Below are 13,894 nucleotides of genomic sequence, written 5' to 3'. Positions count from 1 at the left end.
GCGCCTGCCACCTCGCCGGCTATTTTTTTTTTTAGAGACGGCTCACCGTTGCCAGGTCTCGATCTCCTGACCTTGATCCCCCCCCCCCCAAGTGCGGTACAGCGTGAGCCACCCGCCCGGCCTAGGCTGTGCATTCTAATTAGGAGGAAGGGGAGCAGGACAAAGTGAGGGGTTGAGTCTGAGTCCAACCTGGAAGAATCCCCCTCCAGCTGCTCCTGTCCAGCAGTGCCTCAGGCCTGACCCTGCAGGAGTGTCCTGGGTCAGCTGGAGGGTGTGAGCTGGGCCTGGGCTCAATGCCCAGATGACTGGACAGGGGCTGCCTGGGCCACAAGCCCAGGCCTGAAGGAGGGAGGAAGAACCTCATGTGTCCAGCCAGGCAACCCCCACACCCCTCCAGCTGCCCTCACCCATTACTGTGTTTGGGGTGAAAACAGACCAAGTAACTATGGCAACCTGGAACCAGGGCTCCCAGGAACTAGACCTTTCCTCCCTCCAGAGGGCAGCCCAGCTTCTCAGCTGTGCTTTCTATCCCAGAGTCCTTGAGCCTTATCCACCCTATCTCTGGAGGGGGTGCAGTGAGAACAAGGATTTTGGAAGCACATCACCTGAGCTGGATTCCCTACCCTGCCTTTCATTAGTAGATGTCCTTAAACATTCTGAGCCTTAGTTTCCTTATCTGTAAGATGGGATGCTCCTACCTCCTAATCAGGGTTGATGACAGGATGAAAGACGATGTCCTCAGTGCCTGGTCCATAATAGATACACCTTTTCCTCATCCCTTGCCCCTTTCTGTCCCCATCTCTGTTGTCCTCTCTTCCACTTTTATCCCATTTGGGTTCATCACCGTTTCGTTGTCCCATTGTCTTCCTCCTTCCTGCCCCCAGTTCGGGAAAGTACTTGAAGTGCTGGCATCTCAGGGGGCGCCCTGGGGTGGGACATCCTGCTCCTCTGCTGATTGGCAATGGACAGCTGGCACTTTGGTGTGGATGAGACATCAAACCTCTCTTGGCTGAGGGATTGTGGTGACAGGAGGGATTGAGAAGGACGGTGAGTGGGTACCTGATGCGGGGTGAAAGCCGGGCAGGGTCTGGGCTGCTGCCCTCTAGTCCCATGTGGATCTCCATTCCTCTGGCCACACCCCCAAGGCGACTCAGCATGCCAGGTCGCTGTCACTCCTGCACCTCATTGGCCCCTCCTGCCCTATGCCCACTTTGTCTTTCTGTTCTGCTTACCTTGTGCCATCATCTCCTGTATTTCTTCCTCAGGATCCCACCTTTTGTTCTCTCTCATCCCTGACCTCATCATCCCTCCCTTTCTCTTTCTAGACTTCTTTCCTGCCTCTTTGCTCTCTACCTCAGCAGTTATCACGACCTCTTTTTGACCCATTATTCATCGCTGTTTTTTTCTTCTTTTGTATCTTCCCCACCCTATCCACTGTTTCACTGTCTTAAATTTTTTTTTTTTATTTAAAAATAGAAGTGGGGTCTCGCTATGTTGCCCAGGCTGGTCTTGAACTCCTGGCCTCAAGCAGTCCTCCCATGTTGGTCTCCCAAAGTGCTAGGATTACAGGCATGAGCCACCGTGCTGGCCTTATTTTTAAAAAAAATTTTTTTTTAATTCACTGTCTTTTTCCTTTGTTTTTCTTGGTCTTCTCATCTGCTGCTGCCGCTGACCCTGTGCTTGTCTCCTCCCTTTTTCATGCCGCCCCCTTTCTATCTCCCATTCTGCTCCCTCGTCCACATTTCTTGCCCCTTTCCATTATTTCCTCCCTTTTCCCCCACTTTGGTCCTCTCCTTCTCCTTCCTTCCCCCACTCCCTTTACTTCCCACACCAATTCTCCATCCTCTTCCCAGCTGTGGGGGCCAGCACTGGGGAGCCTGATGTTTGCCTCATCGTTCTGCTATGGCTTCTGGATACAGCACATCTGGATTCCGGGGCCCAGATGTGTGGTTGCCACAGCGACCTGGGTCCCTCTGGTAAATACAGGCGCCCACCCGCCTCAGAGCAGAGAACAAAACAATTGTGTGACTTTCTTTTGTCACGAGATAGAAATGTCCTTCCTCCTCCCTTCTCCCCACACCCATGTCTCTAGGCAAAGGAAGTTTTAAGGGTCCAAACCCTTCTTTCTGAGGCTCCCTTGCCCCCTTTTCAGCTGTAGCCTCTTAGTTCTCTCCCATCTTTCATCCTGGGGTCTGTCTTTTCATTCTGTGTTCCCCATCCTCACCCCGCCCCCAGTTCTCAATAATGGAATGTTGACCACCCCCTTCCCCATCTGATGCCGTTTCTTCTAAGTGAATCTACACAATAACTGGATGCAGAAAGAAGTTTCAAAAATCTGGATTCTCCACCCTTCTTTGTACAAGTGCTTCAAAGAAGCCACTTCGTTTGTTTTTTCCCTAAGTCTTCAATCCTTTCCTTTCCTGGAGTTGTTTAGGGAGGAGAGTAAATACAGGCTTAGGAATCAGAACACCTGGATGAGACTCACCTTCACCACTACTGACTTAGCCCCTTGAACAAGACCCTTAATGTCTATGAGCCTCTGTTTCCTCAGCCACCAAGTGGGATTAATGCCCGCACTGTGTAGGAAACTTTTGTAAACGGAAGCCAGGCACAAGTGTTTTCTATCTTTCCCCTCTCTGGGACTGCTTTCTTGGACCGCAGCCCCTGGCATCTCTTGTTCCCCTGTCTTCATCCTTCAGGTCCTTGCCCTCAATTGCCCTTACTCTTCTGTGTCTGCCTTCTCTCCTCCCTATCTTTCCTTTCCTTTTCTCTATCTTTCATCCCTTTTCCTCCTGAGGTCAGGGCAGGAACTTGGAGGATCATTCAAGGAGGGAGGCTCAGAGCTGAAGACACAGGGACTGAGGTTACAGAGAACAGCTGGAGCTTGTGGACAGTTCTGGACAACACTGACCTTTCTACCCACCACCCAGGACACCTCAGTGAAGCCAACCCCAGCTCTGACCACTGGGCTTCCCTGCCTTCACACCTGGGCTCCTTACCCTTTCCCCCTCCTCTCTCCCAGTCCTTTCACATTTCAGTGTTGACTTGCATTTATTGGTCACCTACACTATGCAAGGCTTGGTGCTTTTCTTACAAGATGTGAACATATAAGACATGAGCTTCTCCATGAGCCTGGAAACCAAAGGGTGAATCAAATGGTAAACAAAGATAATTTCAGAACCTGAAACTATATCTGCCAAGCTTCCAGTGGCTTCCCCAAATGCCTTATAAGCTTGTGTACATCTGGAATCCCACATTTCTCTCCGAGACCCCAACAGTGGGCTTCCAGAACATCCCAGGACCATCCTTCTTGCTCTCTTCTCTGGGGTCCCTGGCCACTCTCTGTGCCAAATGTACTTATGTTGACCATTCTTCCTAAATAATAAAGCCAGGACATAGGGCATAGGCACACACGCTTGCATGCACACACACACTAAAGGATATGACCGTGGAACAGAAATCTGAAGGTGTCAGAGGAAATTCATACCCTGTGTTCTGCCCTCTGTGTGTGATGCTGTCTCCAGACCCTCCCTCATCCTATCACTGCAGTGCTCCCCACCTCCTGCCAGGAGATCCTTGGGAAGCTGCTACCTACTGCTGGCTCTGGGGGCTTCAGGCCAAGGCAGAGGAAGGAAGCTGAGCCTGGCTCTGTCCAAGATGCTGACTTCATCCTCCCCATCAAAGCCAGGAAAAAAACAGCCACACACACCCAGACACACGGATACACACGGGGACACCCACGCGAAAGCCCATGTGTGCCTTTGCCCTTGGCCACATGGAGCTTACTAGGCATCTGGCCACAGCCACATGCAGTGCAGGCACGCCCTGACCCAGGAACACCACACACCTGCCACCGTGGGGATCTGACCTGGTGTGCAGACACCTGGGCCGCCACCCATGTGGCAGAATCAAGCACATACGGGCTCCTTCACGTCCCTTTCACCTGTGACTTGGCCAAGTTACACCTCAGTGGTGAGGTCTGTAGCGGGATAGAGAGACTCAGTCTTCACTGTGAAGCTGGGGGTAGTGGGTTCCCACTCAGCTGGGATATTTCTCCTCTGTAGCAAAGTCTCTTTTTCAGCCCCTTGTCAGGGCAGCACATGGGGAGATGAAGCCAGGGAAACACCCAACAGACTTATGTGGGGTGTGTCTGTCTCCCTGTCCCCCCTGTCCTCTGGCTGTCAGTCGTCTGCCTGGGACCAGAGACAGAGTGCCCGTTTCCTCCAGCCCCTACCTGTCCCCGCCTCTGTTCCTGCTCCCCTGCAGCACCCAGGCACCAGCCCCCGACCCTGCTTTCCACCACTTCACCCTCTGTTCAGGTGACCCACCCTTACATTTGCCTCCTGCCTCTAGCCCTTTCTTCAACCCTAACCCTTCCTCCTAACCTTCAGGCTTTCCTTCCTTGTCCCCCCTCAACCCCAGCTTCCTCCCCAAGGCTTCTATGTCCCAGTGTTCACCCAAGCCCTTGCCCTGCCAGTGCCCAAGCCTCACCTACTCTTTCTCTAGGGACTTGCTGAGGTAGGAGAATGCAAAGGGGGCAGTGACAGGAGAGGGACTGAACAGAACAGAAAGCAGGAGTGGCTTGGGGACGGGATAAGCAGAGAAGATAGAAATGGTGGGACTGGGGCAGGGTGGGGACTTGGGGTCCCAGAGATGGTGCCAGTTGGAGAAAGAGGTTGCCTCTTGCCTCCTGCCCCCTGCCCCTGCTCCCTGCCCCGGACTGCCAGGGGAGAACTGGTGAGAGGATGAGGGAGCCAGCACTGGGTGATAGACATGGGGTGCGATCCAGAGATGCAAGCTAGAGCAGTGGCTGGGAAGAGAGGGGAGGGGAGCCTGGGGGAGGGAGGGGAAGGGGGCTGGCCATGAGGAAGGATATAGGCTGAGAGGAAACCACTGGGGTCAGAGAGGAGGGGCAGCAGGTGGAGAAATGGTGGGGAAAAAAGAAATGGCAGGAAGGGTGGGGGATGTCAAGTTGGGCAAAAATTAGGGTGAGAGTTAAAAATGGCATAGGGAAAGGACATGGGAGGTAAGACCAGGGCTGGGGGTTGAGATGAGGGTATGGTGAGACAGTGATGCTAGACAGGGAGTGGGGGCAGGAGAAGAGGAGGGGTGGCATGTGGGAGGGCCTGGGAGGGGTGGGAGGACCTGCCCTATCTCCGCTCCCCTCCCTGACCTCATCCTGGTCCTCCCCTTCTCCTCCCCTGCTCGCTGCAGACTCCCTCCTCACTGTCGCTGCCGAGATCCACAGTTGGTTGTGGCTCAGCCCCTGTTGCAGGGGACAAGTGAGGGAGACTTCCCTGTCCTGCCCTGAGACGCCACCCTCCCGGGGTTGGGGACAGAGCAGGTGCAGAGGCACTGCAGCTGCCCGGTTGCCCAGGTAAGGAACAGAGTTCTGGGGAGACCCAGAAGGAGAGGCAAGAGATTTCTCGCCTATCCCCACATCCCAGGTGAAGGTGTGGCAGGTGAGCTCTCAGCAGTGCTTCCAGAGCAAGGACTTCTGTTCAGGACAGAGGACATAGGAGCATTCACTGGGAACCAGGCTCCCTGTGAAGGAGTGTCTGGGAGGAGAGGGTGGTATGTGTGTGTTGGGGTGGGCGGTGTATGTCAGGGTTTGGATGGGATGCAGACAACTGAGACGGGCTGGGAACAAACCGAGGGACTCCAGGAGTCAGTTGGTGGAACCAGGGTAGAAGTGGTTATTGGTGAGGTGAGCCCCTGGGCCCTGGAGGTGCTGGGGCTAGCGGGAAGACAGGACTAGGCTGAACTGGTGGCCAACTGAACCTCGGAAGGAAAGTGCTTATGGAATCCCAAGTGTCAGGCTGGAGCAGCTGAGCCCAGGCTCTGGGGGCTCCGGGCTCCAGGAGGTGCCAGAGGGTGCTTCTTTGGGCATCCAAATGGGGACTCCCTAGGTGGCAGCGTGAGAGTTGCAGGGAGGGAGGTCTGGGACATCTCTTTAGGAAATACTGAAATGGGACAGTCAGGACTCTCGGGTCTGGGAAGTGCACAGAGCCTGCAGAAAGGATCCTAAAACTTGTTCTTGGCGAGAGCTCCGCACTCATGACTCACGGTTCAGCAGGGCTGGGATGGCTGAGAGATGTCTCTGGGGGCACGGGGGCTCCGTCTTCACTCTGTGCCCCTTCCAGGCTCCCCTTGCCTCTGTCCGTCTGAACCCGAGCTCTCCCTCACCCCGCCGCCCCCGCCCCCCACCACCAGTACACGTGACACGCCCCGGGTGGGGCGGGCGGGCCCCTTATCTCGCCTGGAAAGAATTTAATGGCATAGAAACAACTGGAAGTGGAACTGAGAGGAACTACTGGGAAGCAACTCGGAAACACCCCAGCTGCTGCCTGCCCCGCCCCTGCTTCCCGCATCTCCAGCCCCTCCTCTTTTCCCTGACCCTGCCTCCAAGTCCCTGGGGATCCAGCACCTCAATTCCTCAAACTTCCTTTGCTCACTCCAGACCTAGCCACCAGGTGCAGGATCAGAAACTGCCTTCCTGTCTCTCATTGCACCCCTAACCATTTTCAACTGGGGTCTGGAAATCCTTTCTCTTATTAATTTTTCCATTCCCAGGCGGATTAGCTCCCCAGAATAAGGAGCATCTGGATTCCCCAACCTACCCCTCCCTGACACCTCCTTCCCACCTGGTTCCAGCCCGATATCTGGGACCCCCACATTCCCTTTTTAGTCTCACTCCTAGAAGCCTTCTACCTTCACCTCTCATTGCCAGATTCAACTGGGGGTGTAGCAGGAGGGTCAGAGGGAGGCATGGGGGCAGGACCAGAACCCCCATCTCCGGAACATCTCTTATGGAAGCCAGCCCCTCTCCCCACCCCTTGGGACCTCTACAGTCCCTAATGAGCAAAGTGTTAAAGTTGGCTACAACACAAAATACCCAGGAAGCTGAGTCACAGTTTGGGAAGATGCCCCCATTCCTGCCAGCCCTCCAACTGTGGGGAGGGTGCCAAGAGGGTGAGGCCATACCTCTCTCCAAACACACACTGCAGAGAACCACCCCAGACATAGTGGCAGGGGGAATGGTGAAGGGGAGACACAAGAGACACCCAATTCTTTGCTTGCCCAGTACCGAGAGAAGAGAAGAATTATTCCGGGAGCTGGAATGGGGAGCTGGAGGGGTGGGTGGTGGCAACAGGGCAGGGAGGGAGAAGATTGGGAAGGAGCCTCTGGGTGTGTGGTCACTGGAGGCTGCTCTGCTCTTCTAGACCAATCTCACCAGCTTTCCAGAAAAGCTGGTGAGTTCTCTTCACTCCTTCCTGCTGCAAAGACCCTCTCTGCTTTCCCCCACTGTGCAGGGAAAGATGAGGAATCCAATTATTTGGAGAGGGGCACTGGACAACTCACAGAGGCCTCCAGGGGTACGGGGAAGTATGGCGGAGGCCATGTGTCCACTGCTCCCCACCGGGGAAAGGCCTCCTGCTTGGTTCCTCTCACACCATCCAGGTTCTTTCACTCACAGAACTGCCCTTGGAGCCAACAAGAAATCAGCCTTCTTAGGCATCACCCAATGACTAGGTGTGGAGGAAACCTGAAGGGGAGATTAAGTGTGTGTGCGTGTGTGCATGGGCACCCATATGTGTACCTGCAAGGATGCAGGTTTAGCGGGTGGATTTGTGTGTCTGTGCAGGTATGTTTGTATTTGTGGATGAGCACACATTAATATATTTGTAAGTATACGAGTGTACACATATTTGTGCAAGCACTCCCATGGTGTGGGAGTGATTTGCATGGCCTTAGACACAAAGTGACAGGATTTGAGGGTCAGTCAGAGCCCATCTCTTACCCAAGGCTACACTCCAGGCTGAGAGAAGGGCTAGGGAGACAGGAAAGGGCAGCTCTCTGTATGCCAGGCCTCTCGGCCTGGGCTTTCTTGGGTGGGGAGCCTCTTGGTGTGGAAACACTCTGTCCCTGTTCAGCTCCCTTTCCGTCTCTTGCTGGCTGGTAGCAGAATGTAATGGCTGGTAGCCCCGAAAGCTCCTTTTTCTCTGATCCAGGAGAAAAGTTTAAGAGTAGAAAGCCAGAAGATGTGTGTGTGTTGGGCGGAGGTGTGTGTGTGTCACAGTCACCTCCGCCTACCAGTGACACATCCCCCACTCCTCACCGGTCAGCATTTCCACACCCACCCTGCCCTCCTCCTTTCCCCAGCCTCTGGTCTTGAAGAGCTGGGCACCATTCAACATCTCTCCTCAACTCTTCACCCTAGCTGAATCCTGACTGGCCCCTTCACACTCCTGTTCACCATAGCCCTCTCTCCTGTCTCATCCTGGGACCCCCTACTACCTTTCCTCCCACTTCTTGTCTCTGTGTGCTCCCCAATCCCTGCCTCAGTAAACTCCACAAACATACAACTAGGTAACTGTCATCCAGATCAAGAAACAAGATACCTTTAGCACCTCAGAAGCCCCCCGCCATGCCCCTACTAGTCACTACCCCCTCAAGAGTATCACACTTCTGACTTGGAGCACTACAGATTAATGTTGCCTCTCCTCAAACTTCACATAAATAGAACTATGCAGCATGCTCTTTCCTGTGTCTGGCTTTTGTTCAACCTCATCTTAGTAAGATCCATCACATTACTGCATATAACTATAGTTCATTCCTGCTTTATTTTATTCCACGGTGTGAATAAACCACAATTTATTTAATCTATTCTACTGATGTGAAACGTTTGAGTAGTTCCCAGTTTGGGGCTATTATGAGCAGTACTGCTGTGTTGGGTGTATTCCTAGGAGTGGAATTGCAGGGTCATAGGGTTTGCATGTGCTCACCTTTAGTACATTTAGTAGATTCTGTCAAACAGTTTTCCAAAGTGCTTGTACCATCTGGTCCTGCCAGGATCTGCCCTGGCCTGGCCTCTGATTCTGCCTCTGCCCTGGTGGCTGTTGTCTAACCAACTTCCAGTCCCAGACACTGTCCGTGGTCCTAGCCCCGCCCTTGTCCTGCCCTTGGTTCCAGCCTTAATGCTAGTCCTGCATTTAAATTGAAGTTTTCGTTCATTCATATAGTCAGTAAATATTTATTGAGCACCAATTATGTGCCAGATGCAGGGATAGAGCAACCAAGAAAAAAAAATAGGTGCCATGCCTGCCCTCATGGACTTTATAGTCTAGTGGGCAAGAAAGTAATAAAATAATCTCACAGTATATTTATTATTACTTTGGACTTCAAAAAAATATTTATTTATATATGATTGCAAATTGTTATAAATGCTACAAGTGAGAATGGCATGATGCTGTGATATCACATGATAGGAGGACCTGACCTGGTCAGGAAAACTTCCCTGTGAAACAAATGGTGGGCTGAGACCTGAAGAATGAGAAGGCCAAGAGAGAAGGGAACAGTGTTCCACATGGATGGAACAGCATATACAAAGGTCTGGGGTTGGAGATGGGCACAGAGAGTGTGAGGGACTTGAAGGTCGGTGGGGCTGGAATGGAGGGAGGGAGGGTGGTGAAGTGGGGGCAGGGGACACGTGATGGTAGGGCTGTTTGTCAGTGTTCTAAGAGAATTTGGAAGGGAGACACCGAAGCATTTTGAGAGGGACATCCTGATTGCATTTGTGAGACTGTAGAGGGCAAGAGTGGAAGCAGAGGGAAGAGTCAGGGCCAGACACAGCGGCTCACACCTATAATCCCAGCACATTGGGAGGCTGGGGTGGGAGGATTGCTTGAGCCCAAGAGTTCAAGGCCAGCCTGGGCAACATAGAAAGATCCTGTCTCTACAAAAAAAATTAGAAATTAGCCGAGCATGATGGCACACACCTGTAGTCCCAACTACTCAGGAGGCTGAGGTGGGAGGATTGCTTGAGCACAGGAGGTCAATGCTGCAGTGAGCTATGATCGCACCACTGCACTCCAGCCTAGGTGACAGAGTGAGACCCTGTCTCAGAAAACAAAAAAAGCAGCCAGGAGGCAATTGCAGTTCTCAGGCAAGAGGCGGATGGAAGCTTGGATTAGAATGAAGGTAAGTGGGAGAGAAGGAAACGAATTAAAGAGATGTTTATGAGAAAATACAGGTAGATACAAAGAAATATGGTAGCCTTGAATGGGCTATTAGGTTTCTGGCTTGTAAAGCTGGATGAATGGCAGGGCCCTGAGCTTCAATGGGGAAAGGGATGGGATACAGGAAGGTGACCGTGAATTCAGGTTACAGGCTTGGTGAATTTGAGGTGCCCAAGTGGAGATGCCAAGTAGTCAGGTGGATATATTGCCGTGAAGTGAGAGGAAGATGACTGGAGTGTTTTACAAATTGGTGTATAGTTTGGAAATTGAAGTCATGAGTCTGGACGAAGGTACCAGGTGGATAACTAGAGCAGTAGGTCTATTAATTTGGTAGAAATTTGTTGCACATTACAATCATCTGGGGAGCTTTTTTTTTTTTTTTTTTTTTTTTTTGAGACGGAGTCTCGCTCTGTCGCCCAAGCTGGAGTGCAGTGGCGCAATCTCGGCTCGCTGCAAGCTCCGCCTCCTGGGTTCACGCCATTCTCCTGCCTCAGCCTCTCCAAGTAGCTGGGACTACAGGCGCCCGCCACCACGCCCGGCTAATTTTTTTGTATTTTTTTCAGTAGAGACGGGGTTTCACCGTGGTCTCGATCTCCTGACCTCGTGATCCACCCGCCTCGGCCTCCCAAAGTGCTGGGAATACAAGCGTGAGCCACCGCGCCCGGCTGAGCTTTTAAAAATACTGAATAAAATTCAGTTACTCGGTCATTCTAGTCACATCTCAAGTGTTGCAGAGCCTCATATCCCTCCTGGCTACCATATTGGTCAGCGTGGATACAGAATGTTTTAAAAGAGATGGGCCAGGTGCGGTGGCTCATGCCTGTAACCCCAGCACTTTGGGAGGCCGAGGCGGGCAGATCACCTGAGGTCAGGAGTTCAAGACCAGCCTGGCCAAGATGGTGAAACCTTGTCTCTACTAAAAATAAAAAATTAGCTAGGCATGGTAGCGGGCACCTGTAGTCCCAGCTACTGGGGAGGCTGAGGCAGGAGAATCACTTGAACCTGGGAGGCAGAGGTTTCACTGAGCCAAGATCGTGCCACTGCACTCCAGCCTGGGCGACAGAGTGAGACTCCATCTCAAAAAAAAAAAAAAAGAAGAAGATGCGGTGAACTGTGTCCAGTGATTTTGAGAGAAGTCAAAGGTCAAGCAAGATGAAGACAAATGTCCATTAGATTTTGTGGCACCGAAGTCACTGGGAAGCCCTAGAGGGAGCTGTTTGGCGGGTTGGAGGGAGTAGAGTGGATTGAGGCACGCATGGGCTATAGGGAAATGGAAACATCAAATACAAATAAATCTTGACAACTGTGGCCATGAAGTAGAGGAGAGAAATATGTGGTGGCTGGAGGGGGTGTGAGATTGGGGAAAGGTTTTTTAAGGTTTAATTTTTTTTTTTTTTTGAGACAAAGTCTCGCTCTGTTGCCCAGGTTGGAGTGCAGTGGCATGATCTCAGCTCACTGCAACTTTTGCCTCCCAGGTTCAAGTGATTCTCCTGCCTCAGCCTCCCAAGTAGCTGGGATTACAGGCACCTGCCACCATGCCTGGCTAATTTTTTTTTGTATTTTTATATTTTTAGTAGAGATGGGGTTTCACCATGATCGCCAGACTGGTTTTGAACTCCTGACCTCAAGTGATCCGCCCACCTTGGCCTCCCAAGTACTGAGATTACAGGCATGAGCCACCACACCCAGCCATGGTTCACTTTCTATACAGCAAAATGCAAAAGTCTTAAGTGTGCAGCTCAATGACTTTTTGAATATGTGTATATCTATGTAACCACTCAGATTAAGATACAAAATATTTCCAGAAATATGACTCCTTCCAGTCAATAATCCCTACAAGTAATCCGATCCTATCTTCTAAAAGCAGACTAACTCTGCCTGTTTTTGTCTGTTTGTTTGTTTGTTTGTTTTTTGAGATAGAGTCTTGATCTGTTGCCAGCCTGGAGTGCAGTGGCATGATCTTGGTTCACCACAACCTCCGCCTCCGGGATTCAGGCAATTCTTTTGCCTTAGCCTCCCAAGTAGCTGGGACTACAGGTGTGTGCCACCATGCCCAGCTAATTTTTGTATTTTTAGTAGAGACAGAGTTTCACCATGTTGGCCAGGATGGTCCCCATCTCTTGACCTCGTGATCTGCCCACCTCGGCTTCCCAAAGTGCCGGGATTACAGGCATGAGCCACTGCACCCAGCCTCTGCCTGTTTTTGAACCTCATATAAACGGCATTATTCAGAGTGTTTTCTTTTTTCTTTTCTTTCTTCCTTTTTTCTTTTTCTTTCTTTTTTTTTTTTTTTGGTAGCTCAGGAAGGGTATATGAGAGTATAAGAGTGTTCTCGTTCTGTGTGTGGTATTTTTTGCTCAGCACTATGTGTGTGAAATTCACCCATGTTGCATGTAGCAATAGGGTGTTTTTTATTGCTGTATAGTATTCCATTGTATGACTCTGGCACAATTTATTTATCCACTTTATGAATGGACACTTGAGTTGCTTTCAGTTTTAGCTACTATGGGAATAAATCTCATGAACATTATGGTCTCTGTCTTTTGGAAGAACTATGCAGTCATTCCCATTGGATATTCAGTTATAGATACCTGGGTTATAGACTATATGTTTTAGCAGATACTACCAAACAACTTTCCAGTGTTGGCATTAATATATGCTCCCACTTGCAACAGATGACAATTCCAGTTGCTTCACATTCTTGCCAATATCAAGCAATGACAGCCTCTTTGAAGAGGGACAAGCATTCTGGAGGATATTTAGTGGCATCTCATTGTGGTTTTAACGTACATTTACCCGATAACTAGTGATTTTGTGCATCTTTTAAAATGCTTCTTGGAGCTGGGTGCAGTGGCTCACACCTGTAAGCCCAACTACTGTGGAGGGTGAGGCAGGAGGATTGCTTGAGGCCAGGAGTTCAAGGCCAGCCTGGGCAACATAGCAAGATCCCATCTCTACAAAAAATTTAAAAATTAGCCAGTCATGGTGATGCCCATCTGTAGTTCCAGCTACTCTGGAGGCTGAGGCAGGAGGATCACTTGAGCCCAGGAATCTGAGGCTGCAGTGAGCTGTGATTGTGCCACTGTGCTCCAGCCTGGGTGACAGAGGTAGAGTTTATCTTAAAATAAAATGAAATAGGGTAGGTGTGGTGGAACACACCTGTAATCCTAATAACTTTGGGAGGCCAAGGCAGGTGGATCACTTGAGATCAGGAGTTCGAGACCAGCCTGGCCAACTTGGTGAAACCCTGTCTCTACTAAAAAAAAAAAAAAAAAAAAAAAAGGCTGGGCGTGGTGGCTCATGCCTGTAATCCCAGCACTGTGGGAGGCCAAGGCGGGCAGATCATGAGATCAGGAGATCAACACCATCCTGGCTAACACGGTGAAACCTCATCTCTACTAAAAATACAAAAAAATGAGCCAAGCGTGGTGGCGGGCGCCTGTAGTCCCAGCTACTCAGGAGGCTGAGGCAGGAGAATGGCGTGAACCTGGTAGGTGGAGCTTGCAGTGAGCCGAGACGCACCACTGCACTCCAGCCTGGGCGAAAGAGCAAGACTCCATCTCTACAAAAAAATGAGCTGGGCATGGTGGCGCATGCCTGTATCCTAGCTACTCCAGAGGCTGAGGTAGGAGAATCACTTGAGCCCAGGTAAAATAAGTAAAATGTTTATTGGCCCTTTGGCTATATTCTTTTCTGGAGTACCTGTTTGTCTTTTGCCAATTTAAAAAACTGGGTTTCCCGATTTTGGCTTGTTTTGTTTTGCAGAGTTTTTTGTTTTGTTTTGTTTTGTTTTGAGATGGAGTTTCACTCTTCCGCTCAGGCTGGAGTGAAGTGGCATGATCTCAGCTCACTGCAACCTCCACCTCCGGTTTCAA

At 51.0% G+C, this 13,894-nt stretch overlaps 1 protein-coding gene across 1 annotated transcript in view; it reads left to right on the top strand.

Moving 5' to 3' along the window:
• TNXB (tenascin XB) overlaps positions 1-13,894 on the top strand; it is a 75,078-nt gene that overhangs the window by 1,012 nt on the left and 60,172 nt on the right. The window lies entirely within an intron of this gene.

This window comes from Nomascus leucogenys, chromosome 22a, assembly GCF_006542625.1.
Source record: "Nomascus leucogenys isolate Asia chromosome 22a, Asia_NLE_v1, whole genome shotgun sequence".
Classification (NCBI taxonomy): domain Eukaryota; kingdom Metazoa; phylum Chordata; class Mammalia; order Primates; family Hylobatidae; genus Nomascus; species Nomascus leucogenys.
The sequence above is the reverse complement of the archived record's forward strand: the minus strand, read 5'-3'. Positions and strand labels throughout refer to the sequence as shown.